This window comes from Pimephales promelas, chromosome 3, assembly GCF_988280905.1.
Source record: "Pimephales promelas chromosome 3, fPimPro1.hap1.1, whole genome shotgun sequence".
Taxonomy (NCBI): Eukaryota; Metazoa; Chordata; class Actinopteri; order Cypriniformes; family Leuciscidae; genus Pimephales; species Pimephales promelas.
Genome location: NC_142771.1, coordinates 46,519,880 through 46,531,987, shown reverse-complemented (window position 1 = coordinate 46,531,987; position 12,108 = coordinate 46,519,880). Strand labels below are relative to the sequence as shown.

The 12,108-nt window shown below is 46.3% G+C and overlaps 59 non-coding genes across 59 annotated transcripts; all 59 read left to right on the top strand.

The window, feature by feature from the left end:
- The first annotated feature begins 4 nt into the window (after positions 1-4).
- LOC148990968 (5S ribosomal RNA) lies at positions 5-123 on the top strand. The gene has a single exon (XR_016157227.1). It is a non-coding gene; the product is annotated as a 5S ribosomal RNA (ribosomal RNA).
- Positions 124-297: 174 nt separating this feature from the next.
- LOC148990967 (5S ribosomal RNA) lies at positions 298-416 on the top strand. The gene has a single exon (XR_016160874.1). It is a non-coding gene; the product is annotated as a 5S ribosomal RNA (ribosomal RNA).
- Positions 417-479: 63 nt separating this feature from the next.
- LOC148990966 (5S ribosomal RNA) lies at positions 480-598 on the top strand. The gene has a single exon (XR_016162541.1). It is a non-coding gene; the product is annotated as a 5S ribosomal RNA (ribosomal RNA).
- A 63-nt stretch (positions 599-661) lies between these two features.
- Positions 662-780, top strand: LOC148990965 (5S ribosomal RNA). Its single transcript, XR_016157226.1, has one exon. It is a non-coding gene; the product is annotated as a 5S ribosomal RNA (ribosomal RNA).
- A 63-nt stretch (positions 781-843) lies between these two features.
- On the top strand, positions 844-962 carry LOC148990964 (5S ribosomal RNA). Its single transcript, XR_016157225.1, has one exon. It is a non-coding gene; the product is annotated as a 5S ribosomal RNA (ribosomal RNA).
- Positions 963-1,135: 173 nt separating this feature from the next.
- On the top strand, positions 1,136-1,254 carry LOC148990963 (5S ribosomal RNA). Its single transcript, XR_016157224.1, has one exon. It is a non-coding gene; the product is annotated as a 5S ribosomal RNA (ribosomal RNA).
- Positions 1,255-1,426: 172 nt separating this feature from the next.
- On the top strand, positions 1,427-1,545 carry LOC148990962 (5S ribosomal RNA). The gene has a single exon (XR_016160873.1). It is a non-coding gene; the product is annotated as a 5S ribosomal RNA (ribosomal RNA).
- Positions 1,546-1,608: 63 nt separating this feature from the next.
- On the top strand, positions 1,609-1,727 carry LOC148990961 (5S ribosomal RNA). The gene has a single exon (XR_016157223.1). It is a non-coding gene; the product is annotated as a 5S ribosomal RNA (ribosomal RNA).
- Positions 1,728-1,790: 63 nt separating this feature from the next.
- Positions 1,791-1,909, top strand: LOC148990960 (5S ribosomal RNA). The gene has a single exon (XR_016157222.1). It is a non-coding gene; the product is annotated as a 5S ribosomal RNA (ribosomal RNA).
- Positions 1,910-1,972: 63 nt separating this feature from the next.
- Positions 1,973-2,091, top strand: LOC148990959 (5S ribosomal RNA). Its single transcript, XR_016157220.1, has one exon. It is a non-coding gene; the product is annotated as a 5S ribosomal RNA (ribosomal RNA).
- Positions 2,092-2,154: 63 nt separating this feature from the next.
- LOC148990958 (5S ribosomal RNA) lies at positions 2,155-2,273 on the top strand. Its single transcript, XR_016157219.1, has one exon. It is a non-coding gene; the product is annotated as a 5S ribosomal RNA (ribosomal RNA).
- A 63-nt stretch (positions 2,274-2,336) lies between these two features.
- LOC148990957 (5S ribosomal RNA) lies at positions 2,337-2,455 on the top strand. Its single transcript, XR_016163615.1, has one exon. It is a non-coding gene; the product is annotated as a 5S ribosomal RNA (ribosomal RNA).
- Positions 2,456-2,518: 63 nt separating this feature from the next.
- On the top strand, positions 2,519-2,637 carry LOC148990956 (5S ribosomal RNA). The gene has a single exon (XR_016161509.1). It is a non-coding gene; the product is annotated as a 5S ribosomal RNA (ribosomal RNA).
- A 63-nt stretch (positions 2,638-2,700) lies between these two features.
- On the top strand, positions 2,701-2,819 carry LOC148990955 (5S ribosomal RNA). Its single transcript, XR_016157218.1, has one exon. It is a non-coding gene; the product is annotated as a 5S ribosomal RNA (ribosomal RNA).
- Positions 2,820-2,882: 63 nt separating this feature from the next.
- Positions 2,883-3,001, top strand: LOC148990954 (5S ribosomal RNA). Its single transcript, XR_016157217.1, has one exon. It is a non-coding gene; the product is annotated as a 5S ribosomal RNA (ribosomal RNA).
- Positions 3,002-3,175: 174 nt separating this feature from the next.
- LOC148990953 (5S ribosomal RNA) lies at positions 3,176-3,294 on the top strand. Its single transcript, XR_016160872.1, has one exon. It is a non-coding gene; the product is annotated as a 5S ribosomal RNA (ribosomal RNA).
- A 63-nt stretch (positions 3,295-3,357) lies between these two features.
- On the top strand, positions 3,358-3,476 carry LOC148990952 (5S ribosomal RNA). Its single transcript, XR_016162540.1, has one exon. It is a non-coding gene; the product is annotated as a 5S ribosomal RNA (ribosomal RNA).
- Positions 3,477-3,539: 63 nt separating this feature from the next.
- On the top strand, positions 3,540-3,658 carry LOC148990951 (5S ribosomal RNA). The gene has a single exon (XR_016157216.1). It is a non-coding gene; the product is annotated as a 5S ribosomal RNA (ribosomal RNA).
- Positions 3,659-3,721: 63 nt separating this feature from the next.
- LOC148990950 (5S ribosomal RNA) lies at positions 3,722-3,840 on the top strand. Its single transcript, XR_016157215.1, has one exon. It is a non-coding gene; the product is annotated as a 5S ribosomal RNA (ribosomal RNA).
- Positions 3,841-4,011: 171 nt separating this feature from the next.
- On the top strand, positions 4,012-4,130 carry LOC148990949 (5S ribosomal RNA). Its single transcript, XR_016163822.1, has one exon. It is a non-coding gene; the product is annotated as a 5S ribosomal RNA (ribosomal RNA).
- A 63-nt stretch (positions 4,131-4,193) lies between these two features.
- On the top strand, positions 4,194-4,312 carry LOC148990948 (5S ribosomal RNA). Its single transcript, XR_016157214.1, has one exon. It is a non-coding gene; the product is annotated as a 5S ribosomal RNA (ribosomal RNA).
- Positions 4,313-4,375: 63 nt separating this feature from the next.
- LOC148990947 (5S ribosomal RNA) lies at positions 4,376-4,494 on the top strand. Its single transcript, XR_016157213.1, has one exon. It is a non-coding gene; the product is annotated as a 5S ribosomal RNA (ribosomal RNA).
- A 63-nt stretch (positions 4,495-4,557) lies between these two features.
- LOC148990946 (5S ribosomal RNA) lies at positions 4,558-4,676 on the top strand. Its single transcript, XR_016157212.1, has one exon. It is a non-coding gene; the product is annotated as a 5S ribosomal RNA (ribosomal RNA).
- Positions 4,677-4,739: 63 nt separating this feature from the next.
- On the top strand, positions 4,740-4,858 carry LOC148990945 (5S ribosomal RNA). Its single transcript, XR_016157211.1, has one exon. It is a non-coding gene; the product is annotated as a 5S ribosomal RNA (ribosomal RNA).
- Positions 4,859-4,921: 63 nt separating this feature from the next.
- On the top strand, positions 4,922-5,040 carry LOC148990944 (5S ribosomal RNA). Its single transcript, XR_016161508.1, has one exon. It is a non-coding gene; the product is annotated as a 5S ribosomal RNA (ribosomal RNA).
- A 63-nt stretch (positions 5,041-5,103) lies between these two features.
- On the top strand, positions 5,104-5,222 carry LOC148990943 (5S ribosomal RNA). Its single transcript, XR_016161507.1, has one exon. It is a non-coding gene; the product is annotated as a 5S ribosomal RNA (ribosomal RNA).
- Positions 5,223-5,285: 63 nt separating this feature from the next.
- LOC148990942 (5S ribosomal RNA) lies at positions 5,286-5,404 on the top strand. The gene has a single exon (XR_016157209.1). It is a non-coding gene; the product is annotated as a 5S ribosomal RNA (ribosomal RNA).
- Positions 5,405-5,467: 63 nt separating this feature from the next.
- On the top strand, positions 5,468-5,586 carry LOC148990941 (5S ribosomal RNA). The gene has a single exon (XR_016157208.1). It is a non-coding gene; the product is annotated as a 5S ribosomal RNA (ribosomal RNA).
- Positions 5,587-5,759: 173 nt separating this feature from the next.
- Positions 5,760-5,878, top strand: LOC148990940 (5S ribosomal RNA). Its single transcript, XR_016160871.1, has one exon. It is a non-coding gene; the product is annotated as a 5S ribosomal RNA (ribosomal RNA).
- A 63-nt stretch (positions 5,879-5,941) lies between these two features.
- On the top strand, positions 5,942-6,060 carry LOC148990939 (5S ribosomal RNA). The gene has a single exon (XR_016162538.1). It is a non-coding gene; the product is annotated as a 5S ribosomal RNA (ribosomal RNA).
- Positions 6,061-6,123: 63 nt separating this feature from the next.
- Positions 6,124-6,242, top strand: LOC148990938 (5S ribosomal RNA). Its single transcript, XR_016157207.1, has one exon. It is a non-coding gene; the product is annotated as a 5S ribosomal RNA (ribosomal RNA).
- Positions 6,243-6,305: 63 nt separating this feature from the next.
- Positions 6,306-6,424, top strand: LOC148990937 (5S ribosomal RNA). Its single transcript, XR_016157206.1, has one exon. It is a non-coding gene; the product is annotated as a 5S ribosomal RNA (ribosomal RNA).
- A 174-nt stretch (positions 6,425-6,598) lies between these two features.
- LOC148990936 (5S ribosomal RNA) lies at positions 6,599-6,717 on the top strand. Its single transcript, XR_016157205.1, has one exon. It is a non-coding gene; the product is annotated as a 5S ribosomal RNA (ribosomal RNA).
- A 172-nt stretch (positions 6,718-6,889) lies between these two features.
- LOC148990935 (5S ribosomal RNA) lies at positions 6,890-7,008 on the top strand. Its single transcript, XR_016160870.1, has one exon. It is a non-coding gene; the product is annotated as a 5S ribosomal RNA (ribosomal RNA).
- A 63-nt stretch (positions 7,009-7,071) lies between these two features.
- LOC148990934 (5S ribosomal RNA) lies at positions 7,072-7,190 on the top strand. The gene has a single exon (XR_016157203.1). It is a non-coding gene; the product is annotated as a 5S ribosomal RNA (ribosomal RNA).
- Positions 7,191-7,253: 63 nt separating this feature from the next.
- On the top strand, positions 7,254-7,372 carry LOC148990933 (5S ribosomal RNA). Its single transcript, XR_016157202.1, has one exon. It is a non-coding gene; the product is annotated as a 5S ribosomal RNA (ribosomal RNA).
- A 63-nt stretch (positions 7,373-7,435) lies between these two features.
- Positions 7,436-7,554, top strand: LOC148990932 (5S ribosomal RNA). Its single transcript, XR_016157201.1, has one exon. It is a non-coding gene; the product is annotated as a 5S ribosomal RNA (ribosomal RNA).
- A 63-nt stretch (positions 7,555-7,617) lies between these two features.
- On the top strand, positions 7,618-7,736 carry LOC148990931 (5S ribosomal RNA). The gene has a single exon (XR_016157200.1). It is a non-coding gene; the product is annotated as a 5S ribosomal RNA (ribosomal RNA).
- A 63-nt stretch (positions 7,737-7,799) lies between these two features.
- LOC148990930 (5S ribosomal RNA) lies at positions 7,800-7,918 on the top strand. Its single transcript, XR_016163614.1, has one exon. It is a non-coding gene; the product is annotated as a 5S ribosomal RNA (ribosomal RNA).
- A 63-nt stretch (positions 7,919-7,981) lies between these two features.
- LOC148990929 (5S ribosomal RNA) lies at positions 7,982-8,100 on the top strand. Its single transcript, XR_016161506.1, has one exon. It is a non-coding gene; the product is annotated as a 5S ribosomal RNA (ribosomal RNA).
- Positions 8,101-8,163: 63 nt separating this feature from the next.
- Positions 8,164-8,282, top strand: LOC148990928 (5S ribosomal RNA). The gene has a single exon (XR_016157199.1). It is a non-coding gene; the product is annotated as a 5S ribosomal RNA (ribosomal RNA).
- A 63-nt stretch (positions 8,283-8,345) lies between these two features.
- On the top strand, positions 8,346-8,464 carry LOC148990927 (5S ribosomal RNA). Its single transcript, XR_016157197.1, has one exon. It is a non-coding gene; the product is annotated as a 5S ribosomal RNA (ribosomal RNA).
- A 173-nt stretch (positions 8,465-8,637) lies between these two features.
- On the top strand, positions 8,638-8,756 carry LOC148990926 (5S ribosomal RNA). The gene has a single exon (XR_016160868.1). It is a non-coding gene; the product is annotated as a 5S ribosomal RNA (ribosomal RNA).
- Positions 8,757-8,819: 63 nt separating this feature from the next.
- On the top strand, positions 8,820-8,938 carry LOC148990925 (5S ribosomal RNA). The gene has a single exon (XR_016162537.1). It is a non-coding gene; the product is annotated as a 5S ribosomal RNA (ribosomal RNA).
- Positions 8,939-9,001: 63 nt separating this feature from the next.
- On the top strand, positions 9,002-9,120 carry LOC148990924 (5S ribosomal RNA). Its single transcript, XR_016157196.1, has one exon. It is a non-coding gene; the product is annotated as a 5S ribosomal RNA (ribosomal RNA).
- A 63-nt stretch (positions 9,121-9,183) lies between these two features.
- On the top strand, positions 9,184-9,302 carry LOC148990923 (5S ribosomal RNA). The gene has a single exon (XR_016157195.1). It is a non-coding gene; the product is annotated as a 5S ribosomal RNA (ribosomal RNA).
- Positions 9,303-9,473: 171 nt separating this feature from the next.
- On the top strand, positions 9,474-9,592 carry LOC148990922 (5S ribosomal RNA). Its single transcript, XR_016163821.1, has one exon. It is a non-coding gene; the product is annotated as a 5S ribosomal RNA (ribosomal RNA).
- Positions 9,593-9,655: 63 nt separating this feature from the next.
- LOC148990921 (5S ribosomal RNA) lies at positions 9,656-9,774 on the top strand. Its single transcript, XR_016157194.1, has one exon. It is a non-coding gene; the product is annotated as a 5S ribosomal RNA (ribosomal RNA).
- Positions 9,775-9,837: 63 nt separating this feature from the next.
- LOC148990920 (5S ribosomal RNA) lies at positions 9,838-9,956 on the top strand. Its single transcript, XR_016157193.1, has one exon. It is a non-coding gene; the product is annotated as a 5S ribosomal RNA (ribosomal RNA).
- Positions 9,957-10,019: 63 nt separating this feature from the next.
- On the top strand, positions 10,020-10,138 carry LOC148990919 (5S ribosomal RNA). Its single transcript, XR_016157192.1, has one exon. It is a non-coding gene; the product is annotated as a 5S ribosomal RNA (ribosomal RNA).
- A 174-nt stretch (positions 10,139-10,312) lies between these two features.
- Positions 10,313-10,431, top strand: LOC148990918 (5S ribosomal RNA). The gene has a single exon (XR_016160867.1). It is a non-coding gene; the product is annotated as a 5S ribosomal RNA (ribosomal RNA).
- Positions 10,432-10,494: 63 nt separating this feature from the next.
- Positions 10,495-10,613, top strand: LOC148990917 (5S ribosomal RNA). Its single transcript, XR_016157191.1, has one exon. It is a non-coding gene; the product is annotated as a 5S ribosomal RNA (ribosomal RNA).
- A 63-nt stretch (positions 10,614-10,676) lies between these two features.
- Positions 10,677-10,795, top strand: LOC148990916 (5S ribosomal RNA). Its single transcript, XR_016155569.1, has one exon. It is a non-coding gene; the product is annotated as a 5S ribosomal RNA (ribosomal RNA).
- A 172-nt stretch (positions 10,796-10,967) lies between these two features.
- LOC148990915 (5S ribosomal RNA) lies at positions 10,968-11,086 on the top strand. Its single transcript, XR_016163820.1, has one exon. It is a non-coding gene; the product is annotated as a 5S ribosomal RNA (ribosomal RNA).
- A 63-nt stretch (positions 11,087-11,149) lies between these two features.
- Positions 11,150-11,268, top strand: LOC148990914 (5S ribosomal RNA). Its single transcript, XR_016157190.1, has one exon. It is a non-coding gene; the product is annotated as a 5S ribosomal RNA (ribosomal RNA).
- A 63-nt stretch (positions 11,269-11,331) lies between these two features.
- On the top strand, positions 11,332-11,450 carry LOC148990913 (5S ribosomal RNA). Its single transcript, XR_016161565.1, has one exon. It is a non-coding gene; the product is annotated as a 5S ribosomal RNA (ribosomal RNA).
- A 63-nt stretch (positions 11,451-11,513) lies between these two features.
- LOC148990912 (5S ribosomal RNA) lies at positions 11,514-11,632 on the top strand. Its single transcript, XR_016157189.1, has one exon. It is a non-coding gene; the product is annotated as a 5S ribosomal RNA (ribosomal RNA).
- Positions 11,633-11,695: 63 nt separating this feature from the next.
- Positions 11,696-11,814, top strand: LOC148990911 (5S ribosomal RNA). The gene has a single exon (XR_016161774.1). It is a non-coding gene; the product is annotated as a 5S ribosomal RNA (ribosomal RNA).
- A 63-nt stretch (positions 11,815-11,877) lies between these two features.
- Positions 11,878-11,996, top strand: LOC148990910 (5S ribosomal RNA). The gene has a single exon (XR_016157188.1). It is a non-coding gene; the product is annotated as a 5S ribosomal RNA (ribosomal RNA).
- Positions 11,997-12,108: the final 112 nt, after the last annotated feature.

Here is a 12,108-nt window from a genome sequence, read left to right as displayed (position 1 = left end):
TTTCGCTTACGGCCATACCACCTTGAGAACGCCCGAACTCGTCTGATCTCGGAAGCTAAGCAGGGTCGGGCCTGGTTAGTACTTGGATGGGAGACCGCCTGGGAATACCAGGTGCTGTAAGCTTTATTGTTTAAAAAAAAAAAAAAAAAAAAAAAGAGTCAATGAAATGGTTCAAAAATCCTAAATTGTCTTTTTTCCCCTCGAAATGCCTGAAATATTCTCTGAGTTTCTTCAGAAAGCCTGAAAGAGTCTCTTTTTTTTTCTTCTTCAAATAGCCCAATTTTGGCAGCGGATTTCGCTTACGGCCATACCACCTTGAGAACGCCCGAACTCGTCTGATCTCGGAAGCTAAGCAGGGTCGGGCCTGGTTAGTACTTGAATGGGAGACCGCCTGGGAATACCAGGTGCTGTAAGCTTTATATAGTTTACTACCCTAATGTTCTAACCATTCAAATAGCCCAATTTTGGCAACAGATTTCGCTTACGGCCATACCACCTTGAGAACGCCCGAACTCGTCTGATCTCGAAAGCTAAGCAGGGTCGGGCCTGGTTAGTACTTGGATGGGAGACCGCCTGGGAATACCAGGTGCTGTAAGCTTTATATAGTTTACTACCCTAATGTTCTAACCATTCAAATAGCCCAATTTTGGCAGCAGATTTCGCTTACGGCCATACCACCTTGAGAACGCCCGAACTCGTCTGATCTCGGAAGCTAAGCAGGGTCGGGCCTGGTTAGTACTTGGATGGGAGACCGCCTGGGAATACCAGGTGCTGTAAGCTTTATATAGTTTACTACCCTAATGTTCTAACCATTCAAATAGCCCAATTTTGGCAGCACATTTCGCTTACGGCCATACCACCTTGAGAACGCCCGAACTCGTCTGATCTCGGAAGCTAAGCAGGGTCGGGCCTGGTTAGTACTTGGATGGGAGACCGCCTGGGAATACCAGGTGCTGTAAGCTTTATTGTTTAAAAAAAAAAAAAAAAAAAAAAGAGTCAATGAAATGGTTCAAAAATCCTAAATTGTCTTTTTTCCCCTCGAAATGCCTGAAATATTCTCTGAGTTTCTTCAGAAAGCCTGAAAGAGTCTCTTTTTTTTTCTTCTTCAAATAGCCCAATTTTGGCAGCAGATTTCGCTTACGGCCATACCACCTTGAGAACGCCCGAACTCGTCTGATCTCGGAAGCTAAGCAGGGTCGGGCCTGGTTAGTACTTGGATGGGAGACCGCCTGGGAATACCAGGTGCTGTAAGCTTTATTGTTTAAAAAAAAAAAAAAAAAAAAAGAGTCAATGAAATGGTTCAAAAATCCTAAATTGTCTTTTTTCCCCTCGAAATGCCTGAAATATTCTCTGAGTTTCTTCAGAAAGCCTGAAAGAGTCTCTTTTTTTTTCTTCTTCAAATAGCCCAATTTTGGCAGCGGATTTCGCTTACGGCCATACCACCTTGAGAACGCCCGAACTCGTCTGATCTCGGAAGCTAAGCAGGGTCGGGCCTGGTTAGTACTTGAATGGGAGACCGCCTGGGAATACCAGGTGCTGTAAGCTTTATATAGTTTACTACCCTAATGTTCTAACCATTCAAATAGCCCAATTTTGGCAGCAGATTTCGCTTACGGCCATACCACCTTGAGAACGCCCGAACTCGTCTGATCTCGGAAGCTAAGCAGGGTCGGGCCTGGTTAGTACTTGGATGGGAGACCGCCTGGGAATACCAGGTGCTGTAAGCTTTATATAGTTTACTACCCTAATGTTCTAACCATTCAAATAGCCCAATTTTGGCAGCAGATTTCGCTTACGGCCATACCACCTTGAGAACGCCCGAACTCGTCTGATCTCGGAAGCTAAGCAGGGTCGGGCCTGGTTAGTACTTGGATGGGAGACCGCCTGGGAATACCAGGTGCTGTAAGCTTTATATAGTTTACTACCCTAATGTTCTAACCATTCAAATAGCCCAATTTTGGCAGCAGATTTCGCTTACGGCCATACCACCTTGAGAACGCCCGAACTCGTCTGATCTCGGAAGCTAAGCAGGGTCGGGCCTGGTTAGTACTTGGATGGGAGACCGCCTGGGAATACCAGGTGCTGTAAGCTTTATATAGTTTACTACCCTAATGTTCTAACCATTCAAATAGCCCAATTTTGGCAGCAGATTTCGCTTACGGCCATACCACCTTGAGAACGCCCGAACTCGTCTGATCTCGGAAGCTAAGCAGGGTCGGGCCTGGTTAGTACTTGGATGGGAGACCGCCTGGGAATACCAGGTGCTGTAAGCTTTATATAGTTTACTACCCTAATGTTCTAACCATTCAAATAGCCCAATTTTGGCAGCAGATTTCGCTTACGGCCATACCACCTTAAGGACGCCCGAACTCGTCTGATCTCGGAAGCTAAGCAGGGTCGGGCCTGGTTAGTACTTGGATGGGAGACCGCCTGGGAATACCAGGTGCTGTAAGCTTTATATAGTTTACTACCCTAATGTTCTAACCATTCAAATAGCCCAATTTTGGCAGCAGATTTCGCTTACGGCCATACCACCTTGAGGACGCCCGAACTCGTCTGATCTCGGAAGCTAAGCAGGGTCGGGCCTGGTTAGTACTTGGATGGGAGACCGCCTGGGAATACCAGGTGCTGTAAGCTTTATATAGTTTACTACCCTAATGTTCTAACCATTCAAATAGCCCAATTTTGGCAGCAGATTTCGCTTACGGCCATACCACCTTGAGAACGCCCGAACTCGTCTGATCTCGGAAGCTAAGCAGGGTCGGGCCTGGTTAGTACTTGGATGGGAGACCGCCTGGGAATACCAGGTGCTGTAAGCTTTATATAGTTTACTACCCTAATGTTCTAACCATTCAAATAGCCCAATTTTGGCAGCAGATTTCGCTTACGGCCATACCACCTTGAGAACGCCCGAACTCGTCTGATCTCGGAAGCTAAGCAGGGTCGGGCCTGGTTAGTACTTGGATGGGAGACCGCCTGGGAATACCAGGTGCTGTAAGCTTTATTGTTTAAAAAAAAAAAAAAAAAAAAAAAGAGTCAATGAAATGGTTCAAAAATCCTAAATTGTCTTTTTTCCCCTCGAAATGCCTGAAATATTCTCTGAGTTTCTTCAGAAAGCCTGAAAGAGTCTCTTTTTTTTTCTTCTTCAAATAGCCCAATTTTGGCAGCGGATTTCGCTTACGGCCATACCACCTTGAGAACGCCCGAACTCGTCTGATCTCGGAAGCTAAGCAGGGTCGGGCCTGGTTAGTACTTGAATGGGAGACCGCCTGGGAATACCAGGTGCTGTAAGCTTTATATAGTTTACTACCCTAATGTTCTAACCATTCAAATAGCCCAATTTTGGCAACAGATTTCGCTTACGGCCATACCACCTTGAGAACGCCCGAACTCGTCTGATCTCGAAAGCTAAGCAGGGTCGGGCCTGGTTAGTACTTGGATGGGAGACCGCCTGGGAATACCAGGTGCTGTAAGCTTTATATAGTTTACTACCCTAATGTTCTAACCATTCAAATAGCCCAATTTTGGCAGCAGATTTCGCTTACGGCCATACCACCTTGAGAACGCCCGAACTCGTCTGATCTCGGAAGCTAAGCAGGGTCGGGCCTGGTTAGTACTTGGATGGGAGACCGCCTGGGAATACCAGGTGCTGTAAGCTTTATATAGTTTACTACCCTAATGTTCTAACCATTCAAATAGCCCAATTTTGGCAGCACATTTCGCTTACGGCCATACCACCTTGAGAACGCCCGAACTCGTCTGATCTCGGAAGCTAAGCAGGGTCGGGCCTGGTTAGTACTTGGATGGGAGACCGCCTGGGAATACCAGGTGCTGTAAGCTTTATTGTTTAAAAAAAAAAAAAAAAAAAAGAGTCAATGAAATGGTTCAAAAATCCTAAATTGTCTTTTTTCCCCTCGAAATGCCTGAAATATTCTCTGAGTTTCTTCAGAAAGCCTGAAAGAGTCTCTTTTTTTTTCTTCTTAAAATAGCCCAATTTTGGCAGCGGATTTCGCTTACGGCCATACCACCTTGAGAACGCCCGAACTCGTCTGATCTCGGAAGCTAAGCAGGGTCGGGCCTGGTTAGTACTTGAATGGGAGACGGCCTGGGAATACCAGGTGCTGTAAGCTTTATAAAGTTTACTACCCTAATGTTCTAACCATTCAAATAGCCCAATTTTGGCAGCAGATTTCGCTTACGGCCATACCACCTTGAGAACGCCCGAACTCGTCTGATCTCGGAAGCTAAGCAGGGTCGGGCCTGGTTAGTACTTGGATGGGAGACCGCCTGGGAATACCAGGTGCTGTAAGCTTTATATAGTTTACTACCCTAATGTTCTAACCATTCAAATAGCCCAATTTTGGCAGCAGATTTCGCTTACGGCCATACCACCTTGAGAACGCCCGAACTCGTCTGATCTCGGAAGCTAAGCAGGGTCGGGCCTGGTTAGTACTTGGATGGGAGACCGCCTGGGAATACCAGGTGCTGTAAGCTTTATATAGTTTACTACCCTAATGTTCTAACCATTCAAATAGCCCAATTTTGGCAGCAGATTTCGCTTACGGCCATACCACCTTGAGAACGCCCGAACTCGTCTGATCTCGGAAGCTAAGCAGGGTCGGGCCTGGTTAGTACTTGGATGGGAGACCGCCTGGGAATACCAGGTGCTGTAAGCTTTATATAGTTTACTACCCTAATGTTCTAACCATTCAAATAGCCCAATTTTGGCAGCAGATTTCGCTTACGGCCATACCACCTTGAGAACGCCCGAACTCGTCTGATCTCGGAAGCTAAGCAGGGTCGGGCCTGGTTAGTACTTGGATGGGAGACCGCCTGGGAATACCAGGTGCTGTAAGCTTTATATAGTTTACTACCCTAATGTTCTAACCATTCAAATAGCCCAATTTTGGCAGCAGATTTCGCTTACGGCCATACCACCTTGAGGACGCCCGAACTCGTCTGATCTCGGAAGCTAAGCAGGGTCGGGCCTGGTTAGTACTTGGATGGGAGACCGCCTGGGAATACCAGGTGCTGTAAGCTTTATATAGTTTACTACCCTAATGTTCTAACCATTCAAATAGCCCAATTTTGGCAGCAGATTTCGCTTACGGCCATACCACCTTGAGGACGCCCGAACTCGTCTGATCTCGGAAGCTAAGCAGGGTCGGGCCTGGTTAGTACTTGGATGGGAGACCGCCTGGGAATACCAGGTGCTGTAAGCTTTATATAGTTTACTACCCTAATGTTCTAACCATTCAAATAGCCCAATTTTGGCAGCAGATTTCGCTTACGGCCATACCACCTTGAGAACGCCCGAACTCGTCTGATCTCGGAAGCTAAGCAGGGTCGGGCCTGGTTAGTACTTGGATGGGAGACCGCCTGGGAATACCAGGTGCTGTAAGCTTTATATAGTTTACTACCCTAATGTTCTAACCATTCAAATAGCCCAATTTTGGCAGCAGATTTCGCTTACGGCCATACCACCTTGAGAACGCCCGAACTCGTCTGATCTCGGAAGCTAAGCAGGGTCGGGCCTGGTTAGTACTTGGATGGGAGACCGCCTGGGAATACCAGGTGCTGTAAGCTTTATTGTTTAAAAAAAAAAAAAAAAAAAAAAGAGTCAATGAAATGGTTCAAAAATCCTAAATTGTCTTTTTTCCCCTCGAAATGCCTGAAATATTCTCTGAGTTTCTTCAGAAAGCCTGAAAGAGTCTCTTTTTTTTTCTTCTTCAAATAGCCCAATTTTGGCAGCGGATTTCGCTTACGGCCATACCACCTTGAGAACGCCCGAACTCGTCTGATCTCGGAAGCTAAGCAGGGTCGGGCCTGGTTAGTACTTGAATGGGAGACCGCCTGGGAATACCAGGTGCTGTAAGCTTTATATAGTTTACTACCCTAATGTTCTAACCATTCAAATAGCCCAATTTTGGCAACAGATTTCGCTTACGGCCATACCACCTTGAGAACGCCCGAACTCGTCTGATCTCGAAAGCTAAGCAGGGTCGGGCCTGGTTAGTACTTGGATGGGAGACCGCCTGGGAATACCAGGTGCTGTAAGCTTTATATAGTTTACTACCCTAATGTTCTAACCATTCAAATAGCCCAATTTTGGCAGCAGATTTCGCTTACGGCCATACCACCTTGAGAACGCCCGAACTCGTCTGATCTCGGAAGCTAAGCAGGGTCGGGCCTGGTTAGTACTTGGATGGGAGACCGCCTGGGAATACCAGGTGCTGTAAGCTTTATATAGTTTACTACCCTAATGTTCTAACCATTCAAATAGCCCAATTTTGGCAGCACATTTCGCTTACGGCCATACCACCTTGAGAACGCCCGAACTCGTCTGATCTCGGAAGCTAAGCAGGGTCGGGCCTGGTTAGTACTTGGATGGGAGACCGCCTGGGAATACCAGGTGCTGTAAGCTTTATTGTTTAAAAAAAAAAAAAAAAAAAAAAAGAGTCAATGAAATGGTTCAAAAATCCTAAATTGTCTTTTTTCCCCTCGAAATGCCTGAAATATTCTCTGAGTTTCTTCAGAAAGCCTGAAAGAGTCTCTTTTTTTTTCTTCTTCAAATAGCCCAATTTTGGCAGCAGATTTCGCTTACGGCCATACCACCTTGAGAACGCCCGAACTCGTCTGATCTCGGAAGCTAAGCAGGGTCGGGCCTGGTTAGTACTTGGATGGGAGACCGCCTGGGAATACCAGGTGCTGTAAGCTTTATTGTTTAAAAAAAAAAAAAAAAAAAAAGAGTCAATGAAATGGTTCAAAAATCCTAAATTGTCTTTTTTCCCCTCGAAATGCCTGAAATATTCTCTGAGTTTCTTCAGAAAGCCTGAAAGAGTCTCTTTTTTTTTCTTCTTCAAATAGCCCAATTTTGGCAGCGGATTTCGCTTACGGCCATACCACCTTGAGAACGCCCGAACTCGTCTGATCTCGGAAGCTAAGCAGGGTCGGGCCTGGTTAGTACTTGAATGGGAGACCGCCTGGGAATACCAGGTGCTGTAAGCTTTATATAGTTTACTACCCTAATGTTCTAACCATTCAAATAGCCCAATTTTGGCAGCAGATTTCGCTTACGGCCATACCACCTTGAGAACGCCCGAACTCGTCTGATCTCGGAAGCTAAGCAGGGTCGGGCCTGGTTAGTACTTGGATGGGAGACCGCCTGGGAATACCAGGTGCTGTAAGCTTTATATAGTTTACTACCCTAATGTTCTAACCATTCAAATAGCCCAATTTTGGCAGCAGATTTCGCTTACGGCCATACCACCTTGAGAACGCCCGAACTCGTCTGATCTCGGAAGCTAAGCAGGGTCGGGCCTGGTTAGTACTTGGATGGGAGACCGCCTGGGAATACCAGGTGCTGTAAGCTTTATATAGTTTACTACCCTAATGTTCTAACCATTCAAATAGCCCAATTTTGGCAGCAGATTTCGCTTACGGCCATACCACCTTGAGAACGCCCGAACTCGTCTGATCTCGGAAGCTAAGCAGGGTCGGGCCTGGTTAGTACTTGGATGGGAGACCGCCTGGGAATACCAGGTGCTGTAAGCTTTATATAGTTTACTACCCTAATGTTCTAACCATTCAAATAGCCCAATTTTGGCAGCAGATTTCGCTTACGGCCATACCACCTTGAGAACGCCCGAACTCGTCTGATCTCGGAAGCTAAGCAGGGTCGGGCCTGGTTAGTACTTGGATGGGAGACCGCCTGGGAATACCAGGTGCTGTAAGCTTTATATAGTTTACTACCCTAATGTTCTAACCATTCAAATAGCCCAATTTTGGCAGCAGATTTCGCTTACGGCCATACCACCTTAAGGACGCCCGAACTCGTCTGATCTCGGAAGCTAAGCAGGGTCGGGCCTGGTTAGTACTTGGATGGGAGACCGCCTGGGAATACCAGGTGCTGTAAGCTTTATATAGTTTACTACCCTAATGTTCTAACCATTCAAATAGCCCAATTTTGGCAGCAGATTTCGCTTACGGCCATACCACCTTGAGGACGCCCGAACTCGTCTGATCTCGGAAGCTAAGCAGGGTCGGGCCTGGTTAGTACTTGGATGGGAGACCGCCTGGGAATACCAGGTGCTGTAAGCTTTATATAGTTTACTACCCTAATGTTCTAACCATTCAAATAGCCCAATTTTGGCAGCAGATTTCGCTTACGGCCATACCACCTTGAGAACGCCCGAACTCGTCTGATCTCGGAAGCTAAGCAGGGTCGGGCCTGGTTAGTACTTGGATGGGAGACCGCCTGGGAATACCAGGTGCTGTAAGCTTTATATAGTTTACTACCCTAATGTTCTAACCATTCAAATAGCCCAATTTTGGCAGCAGATTTCGCTTACGGCCATACCACCTTGAGAACGCCCGAACTCGTCTGATCTCGGAAGCTAAGCAGGGTCGGGCCTGGTTAGTACTTGGATGGGAGACCGCCTGGGAATACCAGGTGCTGTAAGCTTTATTGTTTAAAAAAAAAAAAAAAAAAAAAAGAGTCAATGAAATGGTTCAAAAATCCTAAATTGTCTTTTTTCCCCTCGAAATGCCTGAAATATTCTCTGAGTTTCTTCAGAAAGCCTGAAAGAGTCTCTTTTTTTTTCTTCTTCAAATAGCCCAATTTTGGCAGCGGATTTCGCTTACGGCCATACCACCTTGAGAACGCCCGAACTCGTCTGATCTCGGAAGCTAAGCAGGGTCGGGCCTGGTTAGTACTTGAATGGGAGACCGCCTGGGAATACCAGGTGCTGTAAGCTTTATATAGTTTACTACCCTAATGTTCTAACCATTCAAATAGCCCAATTTTGGCAACAGATTTCGCTTACGGCCATACCACCTTGAGAACGCCCGAACTCGTCTGATCTCGAAAGCTAAGCAGGGTCGGGCCTGGTTAGTACTTGGATGGGAGACCGCCTGGGAATACCAGGTGCTGTAAGCTTTATATAGTTTACTACCCTAATGTTCTAACCATTCAAATAGCCCAATTTTGGCAGCAGATTTCGCTTACGGCCATACCACCTTGAGAACGCCCGAACTCGTCTGATCTCGGAAGCTAAGCAGGGTCGGGCCTGGTTAGTACTTGGATGGGAGACCGCCTGGGAATACCAGGTGCTGTAAGCTTTATATAGTTTACTACCCTAATGTTCTAACCATTCAAATAGCCCAATTTTGGCAGCACATTTCGCTTACGGCCATACCACCTTGAGAACGCCCGAACTCGTCTGATCTCGGAAGCTAAGCAGGGTCGGGCCTGGTTAGTACTTGGATGGGAGACCGCCTGGGAATACCAGGTGCTGTAAGCTTTATTGTTTAAAAAAAAAAAAAAAAAAAAGAGTCAATGAAATGGTTCAAAAATCCTAAATTGTCTTTTTTCCCCTCGAAATGCCTGAAATATTCTCTGAGTTTCTTCAGAAAGCCTGAAAGAGTCTCTTTTTTTTTCTTCTTAAAATAGCCCAATTTTGGCAGCGGATTTCGCTTACGGCCATACCACCTTGAGAACGCCCGAACTCGTCTGATCTCGGAAGCTAAGCAGGGTCGGGCCTGGTTAGTACTTGAATGGGAGACGGCCTGGGAATACCAGGTGCTGTAAGCTTTATAAAGTTTACTACCCTAATGTTCTAACCATTCAAATAGCCCAATTTTGGCAGCAGATTTCGCTTACGGCCATACCACCTTGAGAACGCCCGAACTCGTCTGATCTCGGAAGCTAAGCAGGGTCGGGCCTGGTTAGTACTTGGATGGGAGACCGCCTGGGAATACCAGGTGCTGTAAGCTTTATATAGTTTACTACCCTAATGTTCTAACCATTCAAATAGCCCAATTTTGGCAGCAGATTTCGCTTACGGCCATACCACCTTGAGAACGCCCGAACTCGTCTGATCTCGGAAGCTAAGCAGGGTCGGGCCTGGTTAGTACTTGGATGGGAGACCGCCTGGGAATACCAGGTGCTGTAAGCTTTATATAGTTTACTACCCTAATGTTCTAACCATTCAAATAGCCCAATTTTGGCAGCAGATTTCGCTTACGGCCATACCACCTTGAGAACGCCCGAACTCGTCTGATCTCGGAAGCTAAGCAGGGTCGGGCCTGGTTAGTACTTGGATGGGAGACCGCCTGGGAATACCAGGTGCTGTAAGCTTTATTGTTTAAAAAAAAAAAAAAAAAAAAAAAGAGTCAATGAAATGGTTCAAAAATCCTAAATTGTCTTTTTTCCCCTCGAAATGCCTGAAATATTCTCTGAGTTTCTTCAGAAAGCCTGAAAGAGTCTCTTTTTTTTTCTTCTTCAAATAGCCCAATTTTGGCAGCGGATTTCGCTTACGGCCATACCACCTTGAGAACGCCCGAACTCGTCTGATCTCGGAAGCTAAGCAGGGTCGGGCCTGGTTAGTACTTGAATGGGAGACCGCCTGGGAATACCAGGTGCTGTAAGCTTTATATAGTTTACTACCCTAATGTTCTAACCATTCAAATAGCCCAATTTTGGCAACAGATTTCGCTTACGGCCATACCACCTTGAGAACGCCCGAACTCGTCTGATCTCGGAAGCTAAGCAGGGTCGGGCCTGGTTAGTACTTGGATGGGAGACCGCCTGGGAATACCAGGTGCTGTAAGCTTTATATAGTTTACTACCCTAATGTTCTAACCATTCAAATAGCCCAATTTTGGCAGCAGATTTCGCTTACGGCCATACCACCTTGAGAACGCCCGAACTCGTCTGATCTCGGAAGCTAAGCAGGGTCGGGCCAGGTTAGTACTTGGATGGGAGACCGCCTGGGAATACCAGGTGCTGTAAGCTTTATTGTATAAAAAAAAAAAAAAAAAAAAAGAGTCAATGAAATGGTTCAAAAATCCTAAATTGTCTTTTTTCCCCTCGAAATGCCTGAAATATTCTCTGAGTTTCTTCAGAAAGCCTGAAAGAGTCTCTTTTTTTTTCTTCTTCAAATAGCCCAATTTTGGCAGCGGATTTCGCTTACGGCCATACCACCTTGAGAACGCCCGAACTCGTCTGATCTCGGAAGCTAAGCAGGGTCGGGCCTGGTTAGTACTTGAATGGGAGACGGCCTGGGAATACCAGGTGCTGTAAGCTTTATATAGTTTACTACCCTAATGTTCTAACCATTCAAATAGCCCAATTTTGGCAGCAGATTTCGCTTACGGCCATACCACCTTGAGAACGCCCGAACTCGTCTGATCTCGGAAGCTAAGCAGGGTCGGGCCTGGTTAGTACTTGGATGGGAGACCGCCTGGGAATACCAGGTGCTGTAAGCTTTATATAGTTTACTAACCTAATGTTCTAACCATTCAAATAGCCCAATTTTGGCAGCAGATTTCGCTTACGGCCATACCACCTTGAGAACGCCCGAACTCGTCTGATCTCGGAAGCTAAGCAGGGTCGGGCCTGGTTAGTACTTGGATGGGAGACCGCCTGGGAATACCAGGTGTTGTAAGCTTTATATAGTTTACTACCCTAATGTTCTAACCATTCAAATAGCCCAATTTTGGCAGCAGATTTCGCTTACGGCCATACCACCTTGAGAACGCCCGAACTCGTCTGATCTCGGAAGCTAAGCAGGGTCGGGCCTGGTTAGTACTTGGATGGGAGACCGCCTGGGAATACCAGGTGCTGTAAGCTTTATATAGTTTACTACCCTAATGTTCTAACCATTCAAATAGCCCAATTTTGGCAGCAGATTTCGCTTACGGCCATACCACCTTGAGAACGCCCGAACTCGTCTGATCTCGGAAGCTAAGCAGGGTCGGGCCTGGTTAGTACTTGGATGGAAGACCGCCTGGGAATACCAGGTGCTGTAAGCTTTATATAGTTTACTACCCTAATGTTCTAACCATTCAAATAGCCCAATTTTGGCAGCAGATTTCGCTTACGGCCATACCACCTTGAGAACGCCCGAACTCGTCTGATCTCGGAAGCTAAGCAGGGTCGGGCCTGGTTAGTACTTGGATGGGAGACCGCCTGGGAATACCAGGTGCTGTAAGCTTTATTGTTTAAAAAAAAAAAAAAAAAAAAAAGAGTCAATGAAATGGTTCAAAAATCCTAAATTGTCTTTTTTCCCCTCGAAATGCCTGAAATATTCTCTGAGTTTCTTCAGA